General features: G+C 49.4%; 1 long non-coding RNA gene across 1 annotated transcript; it reads right to left on the bottom strand.

The window, feature by feature from the left end:
* Nucleotides 1-4,865: 4,865 nt before the first annotated feature.
* On the bottom strand, nt 4,866-7,060 carry LOC129353552 (uncharacterized). The gene is made up of 5 exons (XR_008605031.1): nt 6,566-7,060; nt 5,543-5,572; nt 5,368-5,406; nt 5,246-5,289; nt 4,866-4,973 (listed from the first exon to the last, which is right to left on the bottom strand). It is a non-coding gene; the product is annotated as an uncharacterized LOC129353552 (long non-coding RNA).
* Nucleotides 7,061-10,294: the final 3,234 nt, after the last annotated feature.

Genomic DNA, 10,294 nt, shown 5'->3' on the forward strand with positions numbered 1-10,294 from the left:
AGAACGTTCCCGCCGTGGGTTCAGCAGAGAACGTTCCCGTTGTCGGTTCAGCAGAGAACGTTCCCGCCGTGGGTTCAGCAGAGAACGTTCCCGCTGTGGGTTCAACAGAGAACGTTCCCGCCGTGGGTTCAGCAGAGAACGTTCCCGCCGTGGGTTCAGCAGAGAACGTTCCCGCCGTGGGTTCAGCAGAGAACGTTCCCGCCGTGGGTTCAGCAGAGAACGTTCCCGCTGTGGGTTCAGCAGAGAACGTTCCCGCCGTGGGTTCAGCAGAGAACGTTCCCGCTGTGGGTTCAGCAGAGAACGTTCCCGCCGTGGGTTCAGCAGAGAACGTTCCCGCCGTGGGTTCAGCAGAGAACGTTCCTGCCGTGGGTTCAGCAGAGAACGTTCCCGCCGTGGGTTCAGCAGAGAACGTTCCCGCTGTCGGTTCAGCAGAGAACGTTCCCGCCGTGGGTTCAGCAGAGAACGTTCCCGCTGTCGGTTCAGCAGAGAACGTTCCCGCTGTGGGTTCAGCAGAGAACGTTCCCGCCGTGGGTTCAGCAGAGAACGTTCCGTTGTCGGTTCAGCAGAGAACGTTCCGCCGTGGGTTCAGCAGAGAACGTTCCCGCCGTGGGTTCAGCAGAGAACGTTCCCGCTGTGGGTTCAGCGGAGAACGTTCCCGCTGTGGGTTCAACAGAGAACGTTCCCGCTGTGGGTTCAGCAGAGAACGTTCCCGCCGTGGGTTCAGCAGAGAACGTTCCCGCCGTGGGTTCAGCAGAGAACGTTCCTGCCGTGGGTTCAGCAGAGAACGTTCCCGCCGTGGGTTCAGCAGAGAACGTTCCCGCTGTCGGTTCAGCAGAGAACGTTCCCGCCGTGGGTTCAGCAGAGAACGTTCCCGCTGTCGGTTCAGCAGAGAACGTTCCCGCTGTGGGTTCAGCAGAGAACGTTCCCGCCGTGGGTTCAGAGAACGTTCCCGTTGTCGGTTCAGCAGAGAACGTTCCCGCCGTGGGTTCAGCAGAGAAACGTTCCCGCCGTGGGTTCAGCAGAGAACGTTCCCGCCGTGGGTTCAGCAGAGAACGTTCCCGTTGTCGGTTCAGCAGAGAACGTTCCCGCCGTGGGTTCAGCAGAGAACGTTCCGCCGTGGGTTCAGCAGAGAACGTTCCCGTTGTCGGTTCAGCAGAGAACGTTCCCGCTGTGGGTTCAGCAGAGAACGTTCCCGCCGTGGGTTCAGCAGAGAAACGTTCCCGCCGTGGGTTCAGCAGAGAACGTTCCCGCTGTGGGTTCAGCAGAGAACGTTCCCGCCGTGGGTTCAGCAGAGAACGTTCCCGCTGTGGGTTCAGCAGAGAACGTTCCCGCCGTGGGTTCAGCAGAGAACGTTCCCGCTGTCGGTTCAGCAGAGAACGTTCCCGCCGTGGGTTCAGCAGAGAACGTTCCCGCCTTGGGTTCAGCAGAGAACGTTCCCGCCTTGGGTTCAGCAGAGAACGTTCCCGCCGTGGGTTCAGCAGAGCGGAAACGTTTCCGGGCGGAGTCAGACCTTCAGCATCTGGATCATTTATGAAGAATGGTTCATTGACGCACAAACACATTTTAAAGAACATCCTGGAGAACCTGACAGAGAAGAACTTTGAAAAGTTCCGGTCTGAACTGCTGGACCGGGGAGTAGTGAGGACGAACCAGGTGGAGAACAAAAACTTCCTGGTGGTGACAGATGTGATGGTTGAAGCTTACACCGAGAGGAGAGTCCTGCAGGAAGCAGAGGACATCCTGAGAGACACCAACTGCAAGCAGGCGGCGGACAAACTGGGTAAATATCTCAACTTCTGGGTCCACTGGTTCCGATCAGGTCAGCAGGAGAACCCGAACCGTTTAACATGTTTGAACGTTTTCTCTCTGAATGAAGTGATTTCACAGAGAGAAAGTGAAACCAGTGCGTCTCCACCTTCACCTTCACTGAAGCCTAAAAACGGATCAAAGTTTCAGTTTTTTCTGTTCTTTGTTGGGGGAACTGGGAACCAGTTCAGTTTACTTTGTTCCAGTTTGGATCTGGGTCACTGCTGACCCTCAATGCCATGTCGGTGCAGATCGAGCAAACAGGAAGGGGGAGGGGCCACTGTCAGCCTCTGACCTTATATGGAAACTTTCTGTGCATCTAGAAACAAATGAGAATATCTAACAATATAGAATTATAAATAATTAATTATCTCTCATTTCTGGATGATTTATCACTCAGTCGTTTGGAGGCTTCAATTCAAGATACTTGCAATGAATCACTGAATATCAAGTTATGATCAGTTTTGATGAGTCAAAGTGAATTTGAGATGTCTCTCTGTTCTGACTGTAGTCATAATTCTAATTCAAGATGAAAATGATGCCATAATTCAAGATATTTAAAATACTTTTTGCATAGTAAATACAGATAGCCAAACAAAACTGATTTCATGTTGAAAAGGCCTTAAATCTTTGTGTTAACAGTTTATTTATTATTGTATTATTATAGCAGCCGTTTCATCGTCTATGGAATCCCAGGCATCTGAATCAGAGCCAGTGAAATGAAGCAGCTCTAAACACTTTCTGTCCTTCACTGTGAGCTCTTCTTCAAAAGTCTAAAGAATCCAACATTTCAACGTCTGTAAATCTTTTTGCAGAATTATGTGAAAGTGAAAATTTATTTTAAATATTTCTTAAATTTTTTACACCCATTTAAGGAACCTCAAATGCTCAACTCACACTCAGGACATGGAAACTGTCCCGTCCCCTTAGTGGACATCTGTCCCCTTAGTGGACATCTGTCCCCTAGACCTGAGACTGACAGCAGACCGGACCGGAATGGACTAGGACCAGAACCAGACCGGACCAGAACCAGACCGGACCCAACAAAACAAGGAACCCAAGTGGCTTTAAATCCACAGGGAGGCGATCAGGGGAAGAAGCAGGTGGAACTAATGAAGGGCTGGACGGGACAACACCGAACCCAAACCCAAATCCCAGAACCTGCATCAACATTACAGATTTTCATCTCTAAAATATTTCTTTACTTGCGATAAACTGTTGAAAACAAACATTGTTTTCTATATTTGCAGCTGAAGAAGCCAAGAAAGCAGGTCTAGGAACAGCTGACCCTGACCCGGCTCCGGTTCCGGTTCCGGCTCCAGTTGCAGGTCGGCTCTACTTCTTTATTTCATTTAAATATGCAAAGCACTAGTAAAATTTCATCCAGACTCAAATATTCCCACCATCTTTGTTCAGTGATGTGCAGCCGCTGCTCTTCAGTCACAACTACAAAGTTTTTACTTTTTATCTGATTCTAGTTTTTCTACTCAGCATTCAAGCTGCTGGGATGTTTTAGCAGAAATCTGTCGGTTCAAAGCTGATACTTCAGCATGGACTGCAGTCTGACGGTGCAGGAAGTGAAAGGTGATGATCTGATGCTCAGTCACAGCCGGCAGAGGCCCAGTCATCACGGCTGCCAGGCTGCAGCAGGGCAGGACGCTCTACTGGTTCAGTCCGACCCAAAGCAGCTGGAGCAACAGGCCTGCAGGTAAAGCATGAAGCTCCCTGACCAACAGCGAGAAACATCAAGTTTCCACCAAGTTAGAAACGCCTGTGAGGTCGGCTGAGATGGATGGAGCCGAGATCCAGACGGACCTGATCGGGTCCAGACAGACGGTTCACCAAGCAGACATGATGGCAGGAATGACCTAAAGTGTCACCATTTGGCCACATGACTGAACAAAGGCTGCTGGGAAATGATGTTTTATAAGGAAACAGAGGCTTTGTGACATTAACCCTCCAGACTGAATTCCTCCTGTTGACGTGGATTTTGTCAGAAACTAATGTTGTTTTTATTGCTGCAGTTGTTTTTCCTCAACAGGCAGACGAAGCTTCAAATGCGTCTCTCAGTGATGGTGAGCTCTTCTGCCTTTTCCTGCTTAAACTCGTTGACTCATCACGTTAATACAAAAGAACAATGAGAAATGTGAAAGCAGCAGAGAGCAGATTATTTCCACATACCTTTATAAACGACCTGCTGCTGCTGCTGCGACAGAAACATTTCACTCCTCTGTGTAAAAGCCTGAAAATGTTTTCTATGCTGTCCATTCAAAATGACAAAGTGATTCTGTGACCAGAGAGCATTTCTGATGTTTTCTTTCAGACATTGACTTGCGGTAGAATCTGCACTGAAGGACATTCCAGGACCAAATGGTGGAGCTGGACCAGGACCCTGTGGACCGTCACAGTGCAGAGGATGTTCACTTTTAACCTGGAAACAATCACATGAGGACGAATTGTTGAACTTTAATAAAAAACTTTTTAACTTTGAATGCCTGTTTATTAAACATAAATGTCCCATAATGCCTTTTCTGTCTTCAGTTGGATATTATTTCCATTAGAACCTGTTTGATAAAGTCACAGTCTCTCTTTAGGCAGTTGCTAGATTAATTATCTAAAAGGTAATTATTTAAACATAGCTTTGTTAGCTTTCTTCTGGCTGAGACTCTTTGGCTTTAACGTCGATTTCTCTGATGTTTCCCATTAAAAAGCTTTCAGGCCTCATGTTGGACAGAAATGACTAAAAATGCATCAAAAGTTTATTTGATAATTTGCACTGAAAAAAATGGGAATAAAAATATGAATGGAGTTATTTGTGTGAAATGTTTCTGAAGTTCGTCCTGAATTTGTTTGGAAGTGGTTCCTGTTTGGATCATGAGCCGCTTCCAGACAGCGCCCCCAGCAGGTCATTCCTGGTATTTTCCTGAGAATCTCCTTGGTTTTCTCCACGGCCTGCAGGCAGAAGGTCTGCAGCATCAGATCCACCAGGTCTTCGGGTTCTGCGTTCTCCAGCTGAGCGGCTGTGATCCTCGGCGGCTCCTCCTCTCTGCTCTGCAGGCCGACGACTCAACGTCCTTCAGGAAAAACCGGAACCTTTTCAGTACCTGCTGCTTCAGATCTCTGATCACTTCCAGAATCTTCTCTCTGTCTGAGCGCAGGGAAGCCGCCTGGCGACATGGAAACACAGTTCAGGAAATGAAATCAGTTTCGTTGCATCTCTAATTAAATAACATCTGTATTTATTTTGTAGAGTGGGAGAGTTTTTGCCCTGACTGAGCAAAGAGCAATGAGGGAGACTCTGAGTAATTTAAAACCAGAGGAGAAGCAAAGGCAGAAAAATGAAAACAAAAGCAGTGGTCAGGAAATTTAATACAAACTCAACAAAACCAGAAGGTCTGGCAAACATTTATCCAAAAATGAAACCAGGATAATGACTCACTTTTTGCATGAGAAGAGACGGATGAGCATCCATGTGATGATTCACTGAGGACAAAACAAACAGAACCTGAACTATTAACAAATAATCACTTATTTTCCTTTAATGAGCCGTATAAAAGTCACCATTGTGTGAAAAAGTGACACCAGATGCTCCACCTGCAGCTGAAACGAGAAGAAATGTTTGATTCATTTCTTTCTGTCCTTTGTTGAATCTCCAGAATGTTGATTCATTCTTAACACTTAGAAATGAATCTAAAACCCAAAATTATCTGCAGAAATGAAGGATCTCGTCTCTTACCTTCTCCGTCCTCAGTTTTTTGGTATTCATCTGAAATTCAAACAGGGAAAATAAACTATGAAAGTGATGAATGAGAGTCAGTGTGAGTGTTTGAGCGACCTTTTCGAAGTGTGCACTTCCACACGGTGCTGGGCTGCTTCGCTGGTGAGAGTCTCATCTGGAAGTCTGTGTCTGGATTTTTAATGTACACTTCAAAGAAATTTGGCCTTTGGGGTCAAACCTGAGCTTTAGTTTCTGTTCACAGGGACGGAGGGAAGGATTGGATTTACTGAGTTAAAATGTCTGTGATATTGAAGATTTGAGTCTCATAATTCCCTCTCATTATCCCTGCACACATGATCCCAGAGAGCAGAAATCACAACACAGTAACAGAATCACAGTGACTGGTTCAAAACAGTGAAACATCTTTCTGCACTGAGTTAATGTAAATTAAAATAATGTAAGAACAATAAATATGGCTGGAGTTACATCACTTAGCAGCTTTACAGTGTTTTTTATTTTATTTCATTCTCTTATGAATGTTTTTGTATCTATGCAAGACTTTATAATTTCTTCAAATCTAATATAACATATGATGATCAGCTTATCAATGCATTCGATCAATAATGGTTTCCTGACAGCTTTGGCTTCATCTTCATTTAGTAAATTATGTGGAATCTGCTGTTTCTGTTTGAAGATTATTTTACGGTTCACAGACAAACTTAGATTTAACAAACAGACACACATTTTGAAGACCAGCTATTATGATCAATAAAGGATCAATGAAGGTTATTGGAGAACGGAGGATGTTTGGTTATATAACCTGTTAGAGCTGATTTTGCTCAGCTCCATCCTCCTGTCTGCAAGACATTGGCCTAATTAAAGTAAGATATTGATTGCTCATAAATATTTTATACTGAAACAGCAGAGCCAATGAGATCAGGTTGTAGCTGCTGCATCTTTCCACTGTTGGTCTGAAATGCAGGATTAATATCAACATGAACTGGACAGTATCATAGTAAACATACACATATGGAATCGTACCTCAGGACAAACTTCAGCCGTTTCCAGACCGGCTGTGAGGACGAAGGCATCAGACATTTTCAGAGGCACGTCTGGATCTGGCTTTCGGATGACTTTGTATCCGTAAGATTTTTCCCTTTGGTCCATTTCCTCCAAGCAAACACAATCAACAACACAAGTTGATCATTTATTTATCATAAAAATCAGGATAACACCTAAGATTATCTTAGACAAGCAGATTACCAGATACAGATTAAAACAGAATAATCTTAATTTCCATGTTTCTCAAACAGCTAAAAGTTGTGAATCTTCTAAGTGAGTCAGATGGATGAGAATGAGTTCATTATAAGCCAGAGAAATATTTAATATGACTCCAGACATATCAGCACGTTGTATGGATTACAGACTTCAACAATGTTATTTAAATTTACAAAGTGTTTGTCAGTAATTTGGGTTTAAAAATATGAATGTCTAATTTAATTCTGAAGATGCAAGAACCAGATGCGACCAGCAGGGGGAGCCCCTAACACTGTTTCACTCAGTTCAGCAGAAAGACACTGAAATGTTGAGTTCTGGCCAACAAACATGCAGAAAGCATTGAAGCTGCACTGGTCCAGGTCCAGGTGCAGGTCCAGGTGCAGGTGCAGGTCCAGGTGCAGGTGCAGGTGCAGGTCCAGGTCCAGGTCCAGGTGCAGGTCCAGGTGCAGGTGCAGGTGCAGGTGCAGGTCCAGGTCCAAGTCCAGGCTGTACCAGTGCAGCCTGGAGCTGGACTGGTTCTGGTCCAGGCTGCACTGGTCCAGGTCCTGGTCCAGGTCCAGGTGCAGGTGCAGGTGCAGGTCCAGGTCCAGGTCCAGGTGCAGGTGCAGGTGCAAGTCCAAGTCCAGGTGCAGGTCCAGGTCCAAGTCCAAGTCCAGGTGCAGGTCCAGGTCCAAGTCCAAGTCCAGGTGCAGGTCCAGGTCCAAGTCCAAGTCCAGGTGCAGGTCCAGGTCCAAGTCCAAGTCCAGGTGCAGGTCCAGGTCCAAGTCCAAGTCCAGGTGCAGGTCCAGGTCCAGGTCCAGGTCCAGGTCCAAGTCCAGGTGCAGGTCCAGGTGCAGGTGCAGGTGCAGGTGCAGGTCCAGGTCCAGGTGCAGGTCCAGGTGCAGGTGCAGGTGCAGGTGCAGGTCCAGGTCCAAGTCCAGGCTGTACCAGTGCAGCCTGGAGCTGGACTGGTTCTGGTCCAGGCTGCACTGGTCCAGGTCCTGGTCGAGGCTGTACCAGTGCAGCCTGGACCAGGTCCAGGTGCAGGTCCAGGTCCAGGTCTAGGTCCAGGTCCAGGTCCAGGTCCAGGTGCAGGTGCAGGTGCAGGTCCAGGTCCAGGTCCAGGTCCAGGTGCAGGTGCAGGTGCAGGTGCAGGTCCAGGTCCAGGTCCAGGTCCAGGTCCAGGTGCAGGTGCAGGTGCAGGTCCAGGTCCAGGCCCAGGTGCAGGTCCAGGTCCAGGTCCAGGTGCAGGTGCAGGTGCAGGTCCAGGTCCAAGTCCAGGCTGTACCAGTGCAGCCTGGAGCTGGACTGGTTCTGGTCCAGGCTGCACTGGTCCAGGTCCTGGTCGAGGCTGTACCAGTGCAGCCTGGACCAGGTCCAGGTGCAGGTCCAGGTCCAGGTCTAGGTCCAGGTCCAGGTCCAGGTCCAGGTGCAGGTCCAGTGCAGGTCCAGGTGCAGGTCCAGGTCCAGGTCCAGGTCCAGGTCCAGGTCCAGGTACAGGTCCAGTGCAGGTCCAGGTCCAGGTCCAGGTCCAGGTCCAGGTGCATGTCCAGTGCAGGTCCAGGTGCAGGTCCAGGTCCAGGTCCAGGTCCAGGTCCAGGTGCAGGTCCAGTGCAGGTCCAGGTCCAGGTCCAGGTGCAGGTCCAGTGCAGGTCCAGTGCAGGTCCAGGTCCAGGTCTAGGTCCAGGTCCAGGTCCAGGTCCAGGTGCAGGTCCAGGTCCAGGTCTAGGTCCAGGTCCAGGTCCAGGTCCAGGTCCAGGTGCAGGTCCAGTGCAGGTCCAGGTGCAGGTCCAGGTCCAGGTCCAGGTCCAGGTCCAGGTCCAGGTCCAGTGCAGGTCCAGTGCAGGTCCAGGTGCAGGTCCAGGTCCAGGTCCAGGTCCAGGTCCAGGTCCAGGTCCAGGTGCAGGTCCAGTGCAGGTCCAGGTGCAGGTCCAGGTCCAGGTCCAGGTCCAGGTCCAGGTCCAGGTACAGGTCCAGTGCAGGTCCAGGTCCAGGTCCAGGTCCAGGTCCAGGTGCAGGTCCAGGTCCAGGTCTAGGTCCAGGTCCAGGTCCAGGTCCAGGTGCAGGTCCAGTGCAGGTCCAGGTGCAGGTCCAGGTCCAGGTCCAGGTCCAGGTCCAGGTACAGGTCCAGTGCAGGTCCAGGTCCAGGTCCAGGTCCAGGTGCAGGTCCAGTGCAGGTCCAGGTGCAGGTCCAGGTCCAGGTCCAGGTCCAGGTCCAGGTCCAGGTGCAGGTCCAGTGCAGGTCCAGGTCCAGGTCCAGGTCCAGGTGCAGGTCCAGTGCAGGTCCAGGTCCAGGTCCAGGTCCAGGTGCAGGTCCAGTGCAGGTCCAGGTGCAGGTCCAGGTCCAGGTCCAGGTCCAGGTGCAGGTCCAAGTCCAGGTCCAGGTCCAGGTGCAGGTCCAGTGCAGGTCCAGGTCCAGGTCCAGTGCAGGTCCAGGTCCAGGTCCAGGTCCAGGTCCAGGTCCAGGTGCAGGTCCAGTGCAGGTCCAGGTCCAGGTCCAGGTTCAGGTCCAGGTCCAGGTCCAGGTCCAGGTCCAGGTCCAGGTGCAGGTCCTGTCCAGGTCCAGGCTGTACCAGTGCAGCCTGGACCTGGACTGGTTCTGGTTCAGGCTGGTGCTGCCATGTAAACAGACCCAAAGGAGAAAAGAGTTTCAGATCTCAGATAAACTGGTGACTCTGGGCTCGTCTTGCGTCCCGTTTAAGGACAGACGGCCTGGGAAAACTGAGGGTCTAAGTTTGTTTGTGCAGGACTCAGGAGTTCAGTGTCCATCATCCATCATTTGTAATGTTGAAATCAAAAGTGATAATGGCGCTGGTACAATGAATGCTAATGCTAGTATGTGTGCTACACACATAGAGTTGCTTTGGATGATAAATCATTTGGTGTTGACACATTGGCATTGGTACCACTCAAGGCTCGGACCGGCCCTGGAGAGGCAGGTCACCAAGCTCGGCTCTGCTTCAGCCAGAGTCCTGAACCAGGCAAAGTCCTCCAGGCTCAGCAGCTTCAGGGTTTCAACCAGGATCTGGCTCTCCTCCATCGTTCCAACCTGGAGAAGAAAACACCAGAAATTCACCATGAATGCTGCAAACTGGATGTTTTACGCAGCATCACAGTTTCAGTGACACAGATTGTTTATGAATCAAAAGTTATGAGTTGATTCTTTTTCCTCTCAGGTTTATTAATAGAACAGTGTCATGTTCTATCAATGGAAAGCACCCTGATAAAAAATAAATATACTAAGTATGTTGAACTTGAGGATATTCAGCTCACTGTAAGTCAGGCTAATCACGAATTTACGTCACTAGAGTAGTTTCAGCTGAAATAATGGATCCTTCTGTGTTCTGCTAAACTGATGCGTTTGCAGCAAAAAATACCTTGAAAATATCCTGATGAAGCAGATTTCCCCTGCAGCTGCTCCTCAGAAACAGTCCAACAGAACCAGCTCCCTGCTGCTCCACCGGACCGACCCACTCCGGTGGGTTTCAGGCTGCCGTGGAAACCTGCTGCGTG

The sequence above is a fragment of the Poeciliopsis prolifica genome, unplaced genomic scaffold, assembly GCF_027474105.1.
Source record: "Poeciliopsis prolifica strain line A6 unplaced genomic scaffold, Auburn_PproV2 SCAFFOLD092, whole genome shotgun sequence".
NCBI lineage: Eukaryota > Metazoa > Chordata > Actinopteri > Cyprinodontiformes > Poeciliidae > Poeciliopsis > Poeciliopsis prolifica.